The sequence below is a fragment of the Rhopalosiphum maidis genome, chromosome 1 (genome assembly GCF_003676215.2).
Source record: "Rhopalosiphum maidis isolate BTI-1 chromosome 1, ASM367621v3, whole genome shotgun sequence".
NCBI classification, from domain to species: Eukaryota; Metazoa; Arthropoda; class Insecta; order Hemiptera; family Aphididae; genus Rhopalosiphum; species Rhopalosiphum maidis.
Window position 1 is genome coordinate 27,118,597 of NC_040877.1, and position 17,631 is coordinate 27,136,227.

The window sequence follows — 17,631 nt, forward strand, 5'->3', positions numbered from 1 at the left end:
ACTTAATTTTAAAATTTCTATACTGCTAAAATGCATTGTTATACTAAAAAAATACCAATAGTATAATGGTATATATAAATAATAAATATATTATATTTTAAATTAGTTTATACATAAATACTTATTATTTGGTACTATTTATTATTATTTAATCAATACAATTAGGCACATATGGTTCTTAAATTATAAACAAGAAAATAAATAAATTTGGTTTAATAGCCAAGTTTTTTATACAGCTTAAATATTAACAAATTAATAACTATAGTATTTAGTTGCTGTCAGAGGTGTATTTACCATTTTACGCACTTTTTTCCACTAAAAAAAAACTTGAATTTAATCTCTAGCACGGAATTCTTTTAAGAGACTTACAAATTAGTGCCTGGCGCGATTGCCCCCCCTCCCCCTAAATACGCCTATGGTTGCTGTTCATATGCGTATAAGCTAATATAACATAACTGTATTTTTTACAAAGATTTTCGTCATTTAATTAAATTCTATATAATAAACAATTACAATTGAATTGTAAATATTATACATAACTCAAATAATAATTATATAGAAAATTTTAGGTACTAAATATAATAGTGCACACTACTCACTGCTAAGTACATATTATATGGTTCGATAACATTATATTATACTCTTGGAAATATATATTACTTTTGTTTTCATTTTGAGTGATGTACGAGGATAATAAGTAGGTAATACGATGATACTATATTGGTTATTAAATTATGGTTTAATTTTTATTATTTTCGTCTATATAATAACACTGATAATAGAATAGACTATTTTATAATCAACGATAATAATTATAATAAAATATTTTAGAACTTTTAGTGTATTTATTCTGTCTTTGAAAAAGTTTTATCAAGTTTGTATGAATAGTACCTACTTTGAAAGGGAAGTTTTTCAACTTTTCTCAATATTTTTTTCTTAAATAAAAACTACGTAAAACTATAAAACATTTTAACAAGTTTTGATTCTCATAATATTGTATTAAATGTAATGTTTCGGATGAGGTATGTCCAAAACCAACTTTTCTATTTCCATGATATAGATATGTCAGATATGTGTAAATAGTAAATAATCCATAATCTACATTATAAATGTCTATAAATGATAAGTGATATATTTAGGTACGAATTAGCCCCAATGATAAATTGTTTAAAAATATAAGGTCCATAATTAAAATATTAAAATAATAGATATTAAAAAATGTGTTATTTGCTGTGAATATCTATACTGTGGTTTTATGAAAATAATATTTAATTATTAGTTATTGTACAGGTAATAATTACACTAATGTGTTTTTTACAGTATCTGTACAATCAACATAACAAATTTGGTTTACTGTTTACTTGATATTGCAGGAATAGAGTCGTGGTTAGGTCACTAGTCAGGATAACGGAAAAGTACCTCTAAAAGATGCAAATTTCGAAAATAGTCGTGTGAATACATGCTATTTGTAAGCTAATTATTCGCATAAGAAATTGTAATATTTTAAATGTGGAGGGACAAGGAGATGCACGTCATTTTCAAAGATAAGACTAAAAATATAAGATCAGTAACTTTTTATTATATTATGTAAATTATTTTTATTTAAATATAATATGTATTATAGCTACAATGAACATTTGTATTTGCATTAAAAATTAAAATAAAATGTCTATCAAATTATAATGACAGTGATCATGGAAGACAAGGGCGTACACCACTGTGCTCGCCCGCTCGCCCTACCTAGTGCCTTTTTATATGCGAAAAAAAATGGTAAAATGGTAGGATGGGCACAATCGTGGTTCAATGGCCCGCAACTGGTCCGTAAGAATAATCGCGGGTGATACAATTGCGATAATCTGTTCACACTTTCATAACATATTTACCATTACTGCGACCTATAAATGTTTGACAAACACCTGTAACGTCGAAACTATAGGTTGCTGAGATGATGAGAATAGAGAATGTTTAAATTGTGTGAACTGTTAATCATCCATTATTATTAGCTCAGAACATTTTTTAATTTTTATCTTAAAATTCCATAATTTAATTTAAATTATTTGAAAAATATAAAATGTTCTAGCATTGTTTTACAAATTACCAATGGAACAGTGAAAAAGTGATCCGATCGATCTCAAGTATACTTAACGGTGAATTCAAATTAATTTTTATAAGTGTTATCGCACCAATACAACGATCGGAATGATCGATTAAAAAGTATTAGTTTTTGACGGAAAAAATTGTATGAATCCTGATTCCTGAACAGTAGTTATTTTAATCGATTTGTCATTTATGCGTGTACGTATGAGAGTCACCCTCGCTGGTTTTTCCAAGAATAAGTTACGCGCTCACCGATAATGCGATATCTGGCTTTATTCACAAATAGTGATTATCATTATTATAACCAATTATTGTTCTATGTTATTAACTTATAACCAATATAAACAATAATATTATTGTGTATTGATTGAATTCATTATTAACGCAAGCCATTATAAAATATATTCTGTGGTCAATGACAGTCGAAGTTATTCATCAAATAAACAGAAACAATAATAACAAAATTAAAAGCTATACCATTATAAATATCATTTTACAAAAAAAAAAAAATTAAAAAAATTAAAAACTAAAAAAAAAGAATAGTGCTTATAATGTTTAGTAATTGTATCTAAATTGTTGTTAAGAACGTGGAATAATGCATTATATTTTGTTGATTTGTGTAGCAATTGCTCAAAGTATACATTATTCCATAAAAACTTCCGCCATATCTTTCAAAAGACAAAAATGCAAAATGCATACGTAAAACTCTCCTTTCTTTACCCTCCTCCTTGCGTACGTACAAATTCATATCTCTTACACACTTATAAACTGCAGTGTCGCACAATTAGTGACGTACTGAGTGACATAGTCCATACTTTTACGAAATATCGAAAGATTTTTATTGAAAGTCACAGAGTATAAGACCATAAAGATAAAGTGTTAAATTGAAATTTTAATTTTTTTATACCGTAGTTGTCTCCGTTAGCTCTAATACTTCTGATTTACTCTTTAGTTTTGTTTGTATAAAGTTCTTTAGGCACTTGCGGTGACATATCTTATAATAATCTGTGATTTATAATTTTTTTTGAATATTTTTGTTTTTTTGCAATACAAACATTTTTTTAGTCAAAAAAAGTTAATTTTTTTCACAAAATTATGGTTTATATCCATTTTTTAAGGACTATGTGCAGGAATTTTTTGTAAGTTAAATTAATGAATAATATTATAAAACGTCATATAATATAATATTAATTGAATTCTTGTGTTGCTAATAATTTCTTAATTCAGCCTGATAATATTATATTTTAAAAAGATTGTTTTCATTAAACATTCTTGTTTTGTTAAATAGAAATGCCAAACAATTCTACTATAATTGGTTTAGTTATTTTCCCAAACTCTATAGATGCATAGATGTAATATAATTTACTAATGTATTAGTCCTTTTAAAAATGGATAATCGAAAAAGTGTAAATTATTCAACATTCGTTCCTAACAGAGATATTAATTTTCTAACAATATTTATTAAATACGGTTAAACTTTTTTGATAAAATTTTTATAAACTTCACAACAAAAATATAAAGTACAACAATAAGAATAAAACATAATACATTGTTTTTTATTAAATTGGGTTTATAATATGACACTCCTCGGTTTTATTATAAAATATACAGCCACTAAATAATTTACCTATAGTGAACTGCTGAACTCTATCAGTACATAAGAAATTTAACTTGGAGTTGGTAAACGTTATTTTCAGTGAGAATTATACAACAGATGGCAGGTCTAAATACATTGTTAATATTTTATTAAATTGTATTGCTTAATATTGTCATGGACTTGTAAACTTGTTAAAAGACAATAAATATATTATTAAATATATATTATATCATTTGGTTAGGTAGAATACTGAAAGAAAAATAGAAAATATCAATCGAAAAGTATAATAACAATATTCTAAAGATTACACATAGAAAAAAATATTTATAACATTTATAACCACTGGAAAAATATTTATGTTGGGAAAAAACTATGCTTCTTTTAATTATTATCAAAAATAGCAATAATTCTGCAATCATACAATCTACTAATAAGATAATATAAAGAGTTTGGACATTGGACCCAATTATATTTGTATTAACACCATGCACCCATGCATAACGAAAATATTATACAGTTGACAAATTTGTAATTTTAAATTAGAATTATACATTTATGCAACTTGGTTATACCGAGGCTAATGGGCCTAATTTATAATATTAAAATGATAAATCTAAAAAGTGAACTAATCAATTGACAAGGCCAACACTGGAGTAGAAATTCGTTATGTATGACATTTAGGTCGACAATTATTTATTTCAATCAATATAAATAAAATATACATTTTTAAAAGTAGATAAACGATATATGTTACTTATTCTCAATTGAATTAATCTCGAAAATTTTAGTGTATAAATACTGCAAAAGTTGTATATAAGTAGTATAATATTATAGAGCTGTAAAGAAATTAATGGTTTATACTCGTAATTTGAGTAATATGAACCAATTTTCTTAATAAGTATTAAATATTTTTAATAACTCATAATATATATATATATTTTTTACTAAGGTGTATTAAATATAGCATTATTACGTAATCTTAGTACTAACTTTTGTCAAAAATATCACATAATTATTTTATTGTATATTATACAAGTCTGAAGTTACCATCGTGGAAAATTTAGCAATCAAATTACGAACAGATCGATATTAAGTCGTTATAATAGGTGTCTCGTATCTGAAAGATAATATGTTTTATTAGATCGTAACTAGAGAAATCAGTGCAATTATTCGTCTTACAAATATAGGAAAAACACTAGACAGCGATTGAGAGGTGATTATTAAAGTATTAAATGCATAAGATTCTACACATGATCGCATGATATAATAATATACAATGTATAAAAGAAAGATGGCAAAATGAAATAACTTTTGTTCTAATCAATATTTTTAGATTCTGAACGGAGTTATGAGTGTATTAATTTTACAATAATATTTATTTAATTTAAATTTTTTATTTTTGTGTCTGTCATTACGTCTTGGAGTAGTTTAATACGTTTTTTATTTTTTTTTTTATAACCAGTTTTTGACAAAATTGATTTTTTTATTTTGCTGTAATTCAAAAACGAATTATTGTAAATACTTGAAATTTTCACCAAATGTTTATATTAGGGTTATCTATTTACAATTCAATTTTCAAAATATTTTGACTTTTTTAATATGTTTATAGGTAATTGAAATTTTAGATTTTTTTTTTGAAATGCCGATAAAAAAAATTTGGCATTCCAAAAAATCTTTAAAATTCAATACAAGATTTATTATAAGTTGCACTTATCGTAGTAAAAAAAAAAAATAAAAAATTGTTAATCACAATTTTTGTTTATAAGCATAAAAAGTTCAAATGTTTAGGAAATATATCAATATCGCGAAAATTTGCAAGGAATTTTGAAGTTGAAATTTCATAAAATTGTTGTGATTTATACCTAAGATTAAAAAACCCAATAAAAGTTTCTCCATAAGTTTTTCTTCAAGTAACCGTAAAAAAAATCTCCAGAGTTAATAAATAGAAAACATTTTATGAGTGAATGAAATTGAAATTTTCACGAAATCACGTAAAATAACTATATATATCCTTATTATTCAAAAAGTACAAGTCGTAGAAAATTGAAATTTTCACCAGTAGTTGAGAAAAATAAATTACTTGTATTAACAAAAAATATATATATATATACATACATTACAATTTAAATATAGGTAATAATATAATTTATCATATACTGACAAATCATCTCGGTTCAAAATCGTTTTTCGTATACAATGATACCGCTGTCATTCAGTCATTGTTTTTAAATTTAACATATTATAGTGATCTATTCTTCACCTCTTCTATACAGCAGAGCGATACCCACTTGCCCACCTTTTTTTTAAATATTGATAAGTGTAATTTACAGATGCTTGAGCTACAAGTATAATATAATAATGTATTCTTATTTTTTTAATATAGAAAATAAAATATTTAATTAAATTTGATTACATTTTTTTAGAAACAATTCTAAATATTCAATTTATAAAAAAATGTGAATGGTAAAAACGTTTATTTAAATCAAGTAGTTTATTTTTACAATTTTTAAAATACCAATATTTATTGGAGTAAATCAATTTAAAGCGCTATAGCATTTTTCAAAAAAAAACTTTGGAATGAATTTTGGAATCAGATGTGAGTAAATCATAAGTTATTTATTATCCAAAAAATTTTACTAATGATTCTGTTTTCTTCATTCTTTATTAAGAGTTACATTAGCTAGCCTGCTAGTAAAAAAAATTAATTGAAAAACGTTTATAATTTCTAGAATATAATATTATTATGATTGTAACTAGTCCAATGAAACGGTATCTATATTGATATCTCAATATCAATTTTCAAAGCAATATAGACTATCTTATATCTTTATCATTATCACTATAGAGAAGTCATTTATGAACGAACTTCCTAGTTTTCTGAACATTTACGATTGCCCATAATTAATTATTACGCATTGGTACCCGTTAAAGTCGTTACTTGAAGTTATCTATTATTTAATGCATTTCTCACACGCCCATTACATAAATAGGTAAGTGGTATTGATTGTTTGTCTGTCCCATTAAAACCATTGCATGCTGCGAGTTGGCTCAGAATTACAGCCGAATGTAATAGAAACAAAAAATAATTGCAAGTCATAGCGTACAGTAGAAGTGGTATTTGTACTCTTTTAACTCTACCCATGCAGGATATATGTTTCAATTTGAACGTATGTGTATTGTGGAATAACTTTATATACTTATGAATATTTTTTAATACTAAAATGTATTAAAATGTATATGTCTAAGGTATTTTTGGTTTTAAACAAAAATGTATACAAATAAAATAAACATGACCTTAGTGGTTTAGTGCTCCCAAGTATAACAATACTCTCTCCTAACTTGTGAACTTAATAATTAATATTATAAGTTATACATTATACTAATTATTATGAAAACATAAAGAGAAAAATAATAATAATATAAATACAATATAAAACAAAATAGAACAGTTACATAATGTTATATCTGTATTCTGTATGTTCTTATTAAAATTACAATTATTGTAATACATTTCATAATATTTACTATCTTAGTTTCTGTTCTTTCTTTTACTAACACTTTTATTTTGATCTTTTATATTCTGGTATGAAATATTCTTAAACTTCTCACTGTTTTTTAAAATGTCTATCAACTTTAATACATAAGACCTCATTCTTTTTTGTTTCTGTTTCATATTGCAGTAATGATTATTTGGTCTAGATGCCTTTTCTATACACGATTGTTTGTGGTTTTTATTAGATAAATTCGAACCATTAATGTTTTAAAAACTATTCCTCTAGCCCACAAAGTGTTGTTATTATTCATCTGATTATCTCTTGTACAGACATTTTGACTTTCATATAGTGTGATATCGTTTTTGTTTGCTCCACTATAGTATTGGATTTACTTATGTTTTGTTTTCTGTTAAAGTCTTACCAAATTTCAATTTGTTTATTAAACATAAGTTAGGTTGGTGTTTCTTTATGGTGCATTGGTGTATACTTCTATAAATTAATAAATAACGAGAAAGTAGAGAGCTTATAGATATGAAATATCTATATCTATATATATTCATTACTTTTTAATCTTTTAAGGCTTTGATTAATGACATTTTGAATGTGTTTACTGCATTTTAAGCAGCACCATTATTGTTGTAGGATATATGGTGATGATGTGATATGTTTCATGCCATTTATTCTACAAAAGTTTTCAAATTCATCTGAAGTAAATTGTGAACCGTTATTACTGACTATATAGTATCTGGTAAACCAGACCTAGCGAAAGTTTCTTATTTTTTTTAAGTGTATTACTAGTATTAATTTTTTATAAGAAATATTTCAGAACATTTTGAAAAATAATCAGTAACTAAAATTATCAAAAATTATTAATTAAATATTGTACCTAAAAAGTCAATACTAGTCAACCTGATCTTGATTAAATTCGTATGATTTAAGATGGTTCTTTTGGAATATATAAAATATGTAGGTACCTTTAACAGTAGACACACAGATTTTCAAAGATATTAAATGTATAGACAATGGTCGTTCGATGAAGTCTTGCAAAAACAGTTGTTAACATTTAATGTCCATATATGCTACTTTAAATGCTTATACTGCTACTATTATGCTTTATACATATTATTATAGAACGAATATATAAACTATTGCAGATAAGATTTTAAAATAAAATGTATATATTTAAATAAAATTATAAATAATAATAATCTTAGCATAATTTACAACCACGACCTTCATATGTGTCATCATATTATACTTTATCATCAATATATATGACGATGTAGGGGGAACATATCCGTGGAATGGTATGTGGGTTGTATATAACTCGTGTAGTCGTGTATTAAATACGCATCGTGGAGGTTTAGAACCTCCTCCCCCCAAATGTTTAAATGTTTTTTTCATACATATTTATGAATAATATAATAACTTTAATTTGTGAGATATCCAGTGGTGGATTATGAACTTTGCCGCCTACTAGCAGGTTATTTGCAGCTGTCTCAAATTATAACAAATATTATACATACATTTTATTTTTTAAATGAGGCAAATTTGCCCCGTTCTAATCACCTGATTACTTTGTCTGTATGGTAACCCAACGCTGGAGATATCTATAAGGAACCCTGTATATTTTAATTAAGACAAATGCATTGGAATGATGATAACTTATAAGTTATAACTACTTGTAGTATTAAATCGATATTCCCCAGGTAAACTTCAACAGTAAGTTGATACATGATCTTATCTTTAAAAAAGTACCGTTGAATCGAGAAAACACTGCCAAAACTGCACAGTATGATTTAATATTAGACTGATTTTAATTACATGTATTGTAGATAAAATATACAACCACATTGAGCTTTTTAGTATTTATTTCATAACTGTGCGCGTGTATAACACGAATTAAAAATGCCTTTTTTTTTATTAAAAAAGGTATTGTCAGATTTAAACGAGCGGCGGTGGTTAAGATTATAACAGCGTGTTCTTATAGTACTATAAAGTACTTTCGACATAATAATAACTATGCTCCTCAAAAAACTCAAAATGTAAATACATTTATATTGTTAAGAATTCTAAAGTTTAAAATGCATTGTAAACTATAATCGTTTGAAATCAAATAATAATACGTTATTTTTTCCGTATTCGGTATTCAACGGTACCATAATATTCTTTAAAGAAAAAAAAATAAGAAATAAACAAAGTTTATTATGGTGCCGGTAATCATAAGTAGATAAAATATTAAAAAAAAAACTGATAAACCGCATAAAAAAAAAAAAATACGACTAAAACAATATCGTTTTAGTTTGTTACATAGGCTGTCGGATAAATAAGTTACAAAAATGTACTGAACAATGAAAAATGAATTTATCCTTTGATAACTTTTGCACTATAAATCGAACATATTTTTCTATTTTTTTACATAGTCACCATTTAAATTGATGTATTTTCCCCAAGGATGGAGTAACTTGAAAATGTCATCTAAAAAATATATAGCACATTTCTATCGAACTGTTCAGTGATTTGTGTTCATGACCTTGACCTCATTTTTGAAAATGTTCCTTTTAAGTGTTTTTCTAACGGATCAAACAAAATAAAATCTGAGGGTTCCAGATCAGGGGTGAAGGTGGATTTTGCAATACTTCCCATTTGTAATTTTCCAGTCGAGCTTTGGTTTTTGTAGCTGACGGAACACTAAGTTATAATAGTCATAACGCTCATAACACTTAGGATATTATATAATTTGCTACCTAAATTATAAACTTTGGAAATTTTCCTGCAGATATGGTCCATTGTTTACGATAAAAATAACTTTGTACCTTATTTATCGGAAAACTTACGTATAATATTATAATATTTACTCGAGTATATAGTATTTATCAACCTATTAATCAATATAATGTTGTACTTGTTTTAAACGAATAATGTCAATATAATATGATATACTATAAATGCGTAAGATGCGATATAATTATCATTTACCTACGTATAAATTTGTAGTATAATTAATAGATGTCTGTTTTATATTAACTGAACGATATATTATATATGTTATCTTATAATTCGTTTACAACAGTCAACAATTATGGGAATTATTTTTGATTGAAATTAAGTTACAATGTTAAAATAATTTAAATCTCTTTTAAATCAATTTTTGTTGATAAAAAGTTCAACTGATATACTTTTCTTGTTAATAGAAATCCGAGTATCAAAAACCTACTTAGACATAATGAATAATAATTGGCGGAATTATATTGTAATAAAATGGAACTCAGTAATAAATTATTAACGATTTTAAAATGTTAAAAAAATTACACATTCTATAATCAGAAAAATGTATGTAAAATATGGATATGGCCGGAAGAAGGCATATATGAATAAACTAATACGTTTTTTATTTTTACGTACATGTTATTTAGAAAAATATTATTTAAAATTTAAAATTTAAAAAATGAATTTATAGCCTAGTTAAATAGCATGTTGAGACAGATGGAATTTTCATACTTACATAATCTATTGAACCCGCTACCTAAAAATTGAAATATATTTAATTAAGAGTATATTTGCGCTATCTCACTAGGCTACACATTTACGAGGTGTTAAATCAAGTATTAATATTCTAAAATAGTTTAATAAAATACAATCTTTTACTTACTATAGCCTAAAATATACTATAATATAATTTATTATTCTATCAAGTAGTATCACATGATTCATATTTACAAACATATTTTGCTCTACTCAATTATTAATTACATTTAATACAAACTGATTTCCTTTTGATAACTATACATAATATTATGCTCCATATCGAACGTATTCGAACCTTGAAGTATTACATTTTTCTCATTTGAGCCCTCAAAAAAAAACAAACAATAACATCTTTCGATCTTGAATATAAAAGCTAAATTCAGATAATGAATATTTATTTTGAGTTAGAGTTAGTGGAAATGAATTATATATTATTTTTAATCCAGATGAAAATATAATATATTTTGAATATTTTGCTAGATACGGATTGTTTTATATTAAATAAACTAGTGAAAAAAATACAGTTGTTGAAAAAATTTTTTCAAATTTATATTTTTGTGGAAATTGAAAATAATTGCTTATAAAAAACAATTTAATAAAAAATCGTTAATAACTGAATAAATATTTAAATATTTAATTTAACAGTACTAGTTAAATTATATAATTATTTTCTTCAATACTTAATTTAAAATTGGATGAAAAATTCTTAAAAATAATATAAAATTGTAGTGCAACCAACATGTATTATAATATGTATACGATAAATATTAATACGTGAGATACAAAATTAAAGGTTAAGGATTGTATAATCTCCTTATTTAATAATATGGTAAAAGCAATGTCCTTTGAGGAAACCATTAATGTTTGGACATGGTATAATTATAGCTGTAAAAAATGCGAAAGGGCTGTGAACATACAAATATATACTATTATTTATACACAATGGGTTAATAATTAATTGTGTGTCCCGATAGTTTTTATAGGGGATGGATCAATTGCACCTAACATAATTTTCGTTTAGGGTCAGTATATCAATTATTGCGCTAATTATATTTTAGGGTTAGTATGCCAATTGCACTTGTATATAAAACATACTAAAATGCTTGAAAATTAGAACTTATTTATTGACCAATTAATTACTGCTTTAAGTGACTGGGTATAATATATTTTATAACAGTATCGGGAATTTTATGAAACGGATTAGAATATAATGTAACTGGTATTTAATTTTGAATAATTGACAATCAAAAAATAAAAATCGGTTAGTGTTTTATTTATTATATAATAAATATAATTAGCTAATACATTTTTCTTAGTTGTAAAATGTTTAGAACGCAATAGGTCTATCGACCTTAATATATTTAGAGTGCATAATTAAATAAAAAAGTAATTTTAGACACAATTAGTAAACTGCCTTTTCATTATGATTAATAAGAACAAGCTATCTAATTAGCTAATGAATTATAGATATGGTATGTATTGTATTATTTAATTTATAAACAGAAGCGACCAATTTCAATTGAAAAACAAAGAATTATTTAATTATTTAATAATTACTATAAAATATTTTTGTATTTATTAATATAATTTATATAACAGATAACTAAATTATGGTTTAATACTTTTATTTGATTAAAATAATAGTTTAATTTATACAGAAAGTAAGTAATAATTTATTTGAAAAATAATATCATACCACTGCATATTAAATTAGGCTTACTAAATGGAACGTTTTAAATAAGTAAGATTACATACCTACAATACAGATTTTTTTATTTATGAAAAAAATAATGTTTTATTTGCATTTTATAGAATTTAAAGAAATTAATCATAATTTTAACATTGTAGTATTTAAATGCTCACAGTTATGACAAGTATTAGGATGTATGCATTTTAATAAAACTAAAACCTTTTCAGTGTATGAACGTAATATGAACTTGTGTGTATATATAATCATATATATCATATTAGCACTTTAATAAATCACATTAAAAACATTATATACAGGAACATCCGTTAACACAACTTTAATTAACCTGAAAACAATGCCTATACAGGGTGCTAATTTTATTAGTCAACTCTCAACACTCAACACTTATATTGTTCCAAAAGGTATAAATGTTTTAGGGAGTATTATTTTTATATAGTTTAAATTGTTTTAAGTTATTAGGTACTCATAAAAAATACCGCATTTAAAAAAACAATTTTTTTTTACTATTTCAAGATTTTACTTTTTTGAATGATTTTACATATACATTTATAATTACATATAAACAATATTTTTCAGAAAATTATATTAAAATAAAATTTCAAACTTGCAGTAGTTTTAAGTTGCAGTAGTAAGTATTTTAAGTTATAATAAACAATATTTTGCGGGGTACCTCAATAAAACCCCGTTCATCTTTACACTAAATACTTTTAAAATATAGCTGGTATCTAATACTACTTAACTATCACCTCATTAGAAATTGAATTTTTATGTCTTGGTATATATCAAAGCATATAATTTATACTCTGTTTTAAGATATTAAATTTAAATTGTATATGTCGTTAAAAAAAGTCTGTTACATAAAGTATTTAAAATAATAAATAAAATTGTAAGTAAAATTATTTTCAAAAATGTTATTTTATAATGACTTAGATTCATATTGTAAAAAATGTTTCATGTATTTTCAAAAATATTTATAGTTTTAAAACTATAAATAGTAAAATAACCCTGTATATATTTAAAAATATCATAAATGATACGTTTTTTATTTTTTTAATTTGTATTTTTTTTTAAATATTAGTTTTACAAAAATATTTTAAAATAATTTTCAGTTAAATTATCAAACTTACAAAAATCCAAGTACAGTCGACTCTCGATAATTTGAAGTTGGTGGACTTATGAAAAATACCGAATTACTGAGAGTTTTAATTGCTGAGTAGATCAAAATAATAAGAAAGCAAAAAAAAATTTTGAATTACTAAGTGAAAAATTTTTGTTTTTCTTTATCAAAATTATGAAATATTTCAGAAAATTATGCAGTATATTACAGCTAATTATTGCTTTTTAAATATAAATATAAATTTTTTATTATTATTATAAAATATATTAAATTAATTATGAATATCACAATTTTATTATATGAAGATTATTATTTTTTGAATAAATCAGTAATTGTTTTCTGATTCATTAAACTGAATTAGTTTCATTTTTTCAATATACTATTTTCTTGAGTAAATAAATCATTGTAAACCTTGACATCGGCTTCTGACTGGAGCCAAAAGTTACATAATTTTTTCTTCCAACGATGATCTGGCTTTTTTCAAAGTCTCAAGAGGGTCTGTGTCACCTTCATTGTCTTCGTCAATGTTTAATGTATTTTCCAAAATGTCAGTATCATAAAGGACTTCTCACACAGCAAAATCTTCATCCATATTGATATAACCAGTGAAATATCCATTTTATCGACCTGGAAATAAATTAACAGTATGTATCGATGCAATATTTAACTGTCGTTTTCTATTTCTTGAATTTCTATGTTAAATCCCCATTTTTTGAAATACTCGATTGAACGGATGAAACTTTTGTATGTATAAAGTATAAATATAGTCAAATTATAAAATGGGTGGAAATCCCTCGTTTTAAGTACGCTACTGTGGACACTCTGCCTGATAATGGGTGAGTGCACATTTCTATATATCCAATCACGTACAACATAATATCAAAAATTGCATTAACCTTTCTATAAATGATTCCGAATTCAGGTAACCAACCACCCGAACCCCTTATTAGAGACTTTAACTCAAATAATATCCCTAGAACTCAATCTAGATCAGGGGTCTTCAACCCGCCGTATCATAATGAGCAATCTACAATCACATTTGAAACTTAGCATCTATATATGTTTTAATAATAATAATAATAATAGTTTATAATTCAAAAATTTAACTATAAAAATTGTATTTATAAAACTGAATTTTTGTATAAAATACATAATTCAAAATCAACAACTATTTCCGTTGGACTTAAAACTAAATTTAGCTCTAAACATTTTTCACAGATTGATTTAAAACAATTGATATAAGTCTCTTGTTTTTTATCTTTTAAAAGACAGAAGACAAGTGGAATATAATGTCCATTAAAATATCCATGAAAAGTAAATAACTAATAAAGTAATTCAACACAATAATCAAACGTACCATCCACATAAATTGTTTCTGAGATACATAAATGTTTTAAATTTGTAATACAACTATATATAATAAGCTCACTATCGAAATCAGATAAAATTAAAAAACTTTCGTCTCTGATCATTTTTGGTGCTATCTGAATAAGTGAAGAGATAACTTCAGATCGCGAAGTTGGAACTGGTGGCATTAATTTTCTACGTGCATTATACATATTTCTTTTTACCAACGACATGTCATTCGAAGTTAAATTTTTTGAGTTTCTTATAGTACTGCTACAACATTCTAATCCCATATTTAATATTTTAGCTATAAGAAAAAATATATCTATATTTAATATTATGCAATCTTTCATTGATCATTTATTTTTTTTTTTGTTTATGTAGATAGCATACAACACGTGTACCTATTTTATTAATATTTAATTTTGAAATGTATTTACCCGGTTTATCACGAATGTCGTCCACCGCTTTTCTTTTTACACAACTACTTATTTCTTGTCTTTCTAGTATTTGGTTTGAAATTGGAAGGCATGAAGTAATGTGAGTATCATTTGAAAAATTTGTCAAAGTATTATTATGTTTCTCAGTTCCAACAGTTTTTATAAACGCATTACAATATTTGTTATTGCACCTCCATTTTATTTTAGGTGCGTATTTTATATTTTTGTTATACTTGTAGTTGTTAAATAAAACCAATAAATTGTCTCGTTGACCAGTTATTAATTTTATATTATTAATTTGTTGCAACATATTTTGTTCGGTCATATTCCGTTCAATATAAAATATACACGGAGACACGCAGGCTACGAATGATTATGTTCGTCAAAGTACACTTTACGTATACCTTACCTACTGCCGATATTATCATTGGAAATACTGATTTCAGATAATATGAAGATTAAATTATTAATAAATGAATCGATCTCACCTTGATATGATATTTTTATCGATTTCGACATATACCATCGCAATAGATGTTAACGTATTTAATGTGAGAAGGTACATGCCAATGTGAGCACTGATTAGGTAAACGAAAATAACTGGTGGAGTTTACATTCACCCATTGCAGGTAAGAAAAAAAACTGGTGGAGTTTACAATCGTCCATATATTTAAGGAAAAATAAAATAATACAACATAATATGGTTGTATAATATTAAATAGGCTTATTGTTGAAAAAATTGAGATGTATCAAAAAAAAAAAAAAACCTTTATAATATATTAAATAATTCAAATCGATAACAAAAATAAGCAAACTTTAAATAATACTTCAATATTTGATAGAAACGACATACATATGAATCCTCGTGCAATCGTGGTTGCTAATGTAAAACCACCGTAGAGCAATGATTATATTGTTTTGGGTTTCAATCAAGTGTTTATCTAGATCTAGTATCCTAGTATCTGCTACGGTTTTTGTGCCGGATTATATATCTTTGTTCGTTTGTGACTGAAAGTATTAACCGACCTTACTTGAATAACCACCGATTGTACCCGTTATTTAATTCTATCTTCGGCATTTAAACGTACACCTTTATTATTATGTAAGTGTGTTTATTATAGCTGTACATAATGTGTTAACATTTCGTATAATAAAAATAGTAAGAATTAATAATATATATAAATGTATATATTAGAATATAAGAATAGAATTAATGTTTTGAAATCTCTTGCTGCACATAATAAATCGATGTAATACACGCTAGTTGGGACCTAATAAGCATTAATAACAAATCAATATTTTAAGGCTCAAGAGTCATTATTTTCTTAATTTAAACAAAATTAAATAACTTTAAAATTGTTTTACTACAGATCATTATATACATTTTTTTTTGCAGTTTCCAAAAATTCCAAAATCATTGAAAATCAAAAATTAAAATATATTGTTCCGCACTTGGGCATGATAAAAAAACACACACACATTCTGAAATATCAATAGATATATTATTACACCCAAAAGCTTTATCATCCAACCAATGAGAGAGTTTCAAATAAATAATAAATTAATTCAAAAAACTAGGGTTTCGTTACAGTTACAGTATTTCGCAGGATTCTTTAAATTATCAAACCTTTTGAAAACGCAATAAGGTTTACCTCATTCATTATTTAAAAAAACTAAAATAAAGTTATGTTTACTTGACCGGGTAAAAAACTTGATTGTTTGCATTCCATCGACACGTGTTTTAATTTCTTCTCATGGTTATTTTTTTACCAATCGATATATTATAACCAACTACCCGTAAAGTCCGGGCTACAAATTTGCAAAACAACTTCACCACAACATAGGTATATAATATATTCAACTATTTCAAATATGTTTGATATTTTAACTCGAGAATTTCTCGAATATCTTTACAATTACAGTCGTCGACATAAATCTGTGGTATAATAGTAAATGTACACTGGATGTCTCGTTCATGGTTCGTTGAAGTACATTCTTGTAATAATTATGTTATTATGTAATTTTATTATAAATTAATTTATGGATTTGTATCGTAAAAAGGCAAAGAGCTAAGACCACAATAACATATTTTACACAATATTAAATAATATATATATATCTATGAGGATAATATATCACGATGAATAAATATACTCGAGAAAAATGAATATATAGGCTTAAATAAATTATATTATACAATATATATACTATATTTATTTTTATAATTATCTATAAAATAAAAAATAATATTTTTAAATTATCTTTTAAATACAAATTAAACAATTATTTATTTGTTGAAA

General features: G+C 24.8%; 1 protein-coding gene across 1 annotated transcript in view; it reads right to left on the reverse strand.

The window, feature by feature from the left end:
- Positions 1-14,099: 14,099 nt before the first annotated feature.
- The window catches only part of LOC113548256 (D(4) dopamine receptor-like), a 140,192-nt gene continuing 136,660 nt past the window's right edge, over positions 14,100-17,631 (reverse strand). The window contains exon 11 of the transcript XR_003404879.1: positions 14,100-14,171. The gene's annotated coding sequence lies outside the window, so the exon portion shown is untranslated. The remainder of the gene's footprint in view (positions 14,172-17,631) is intronic.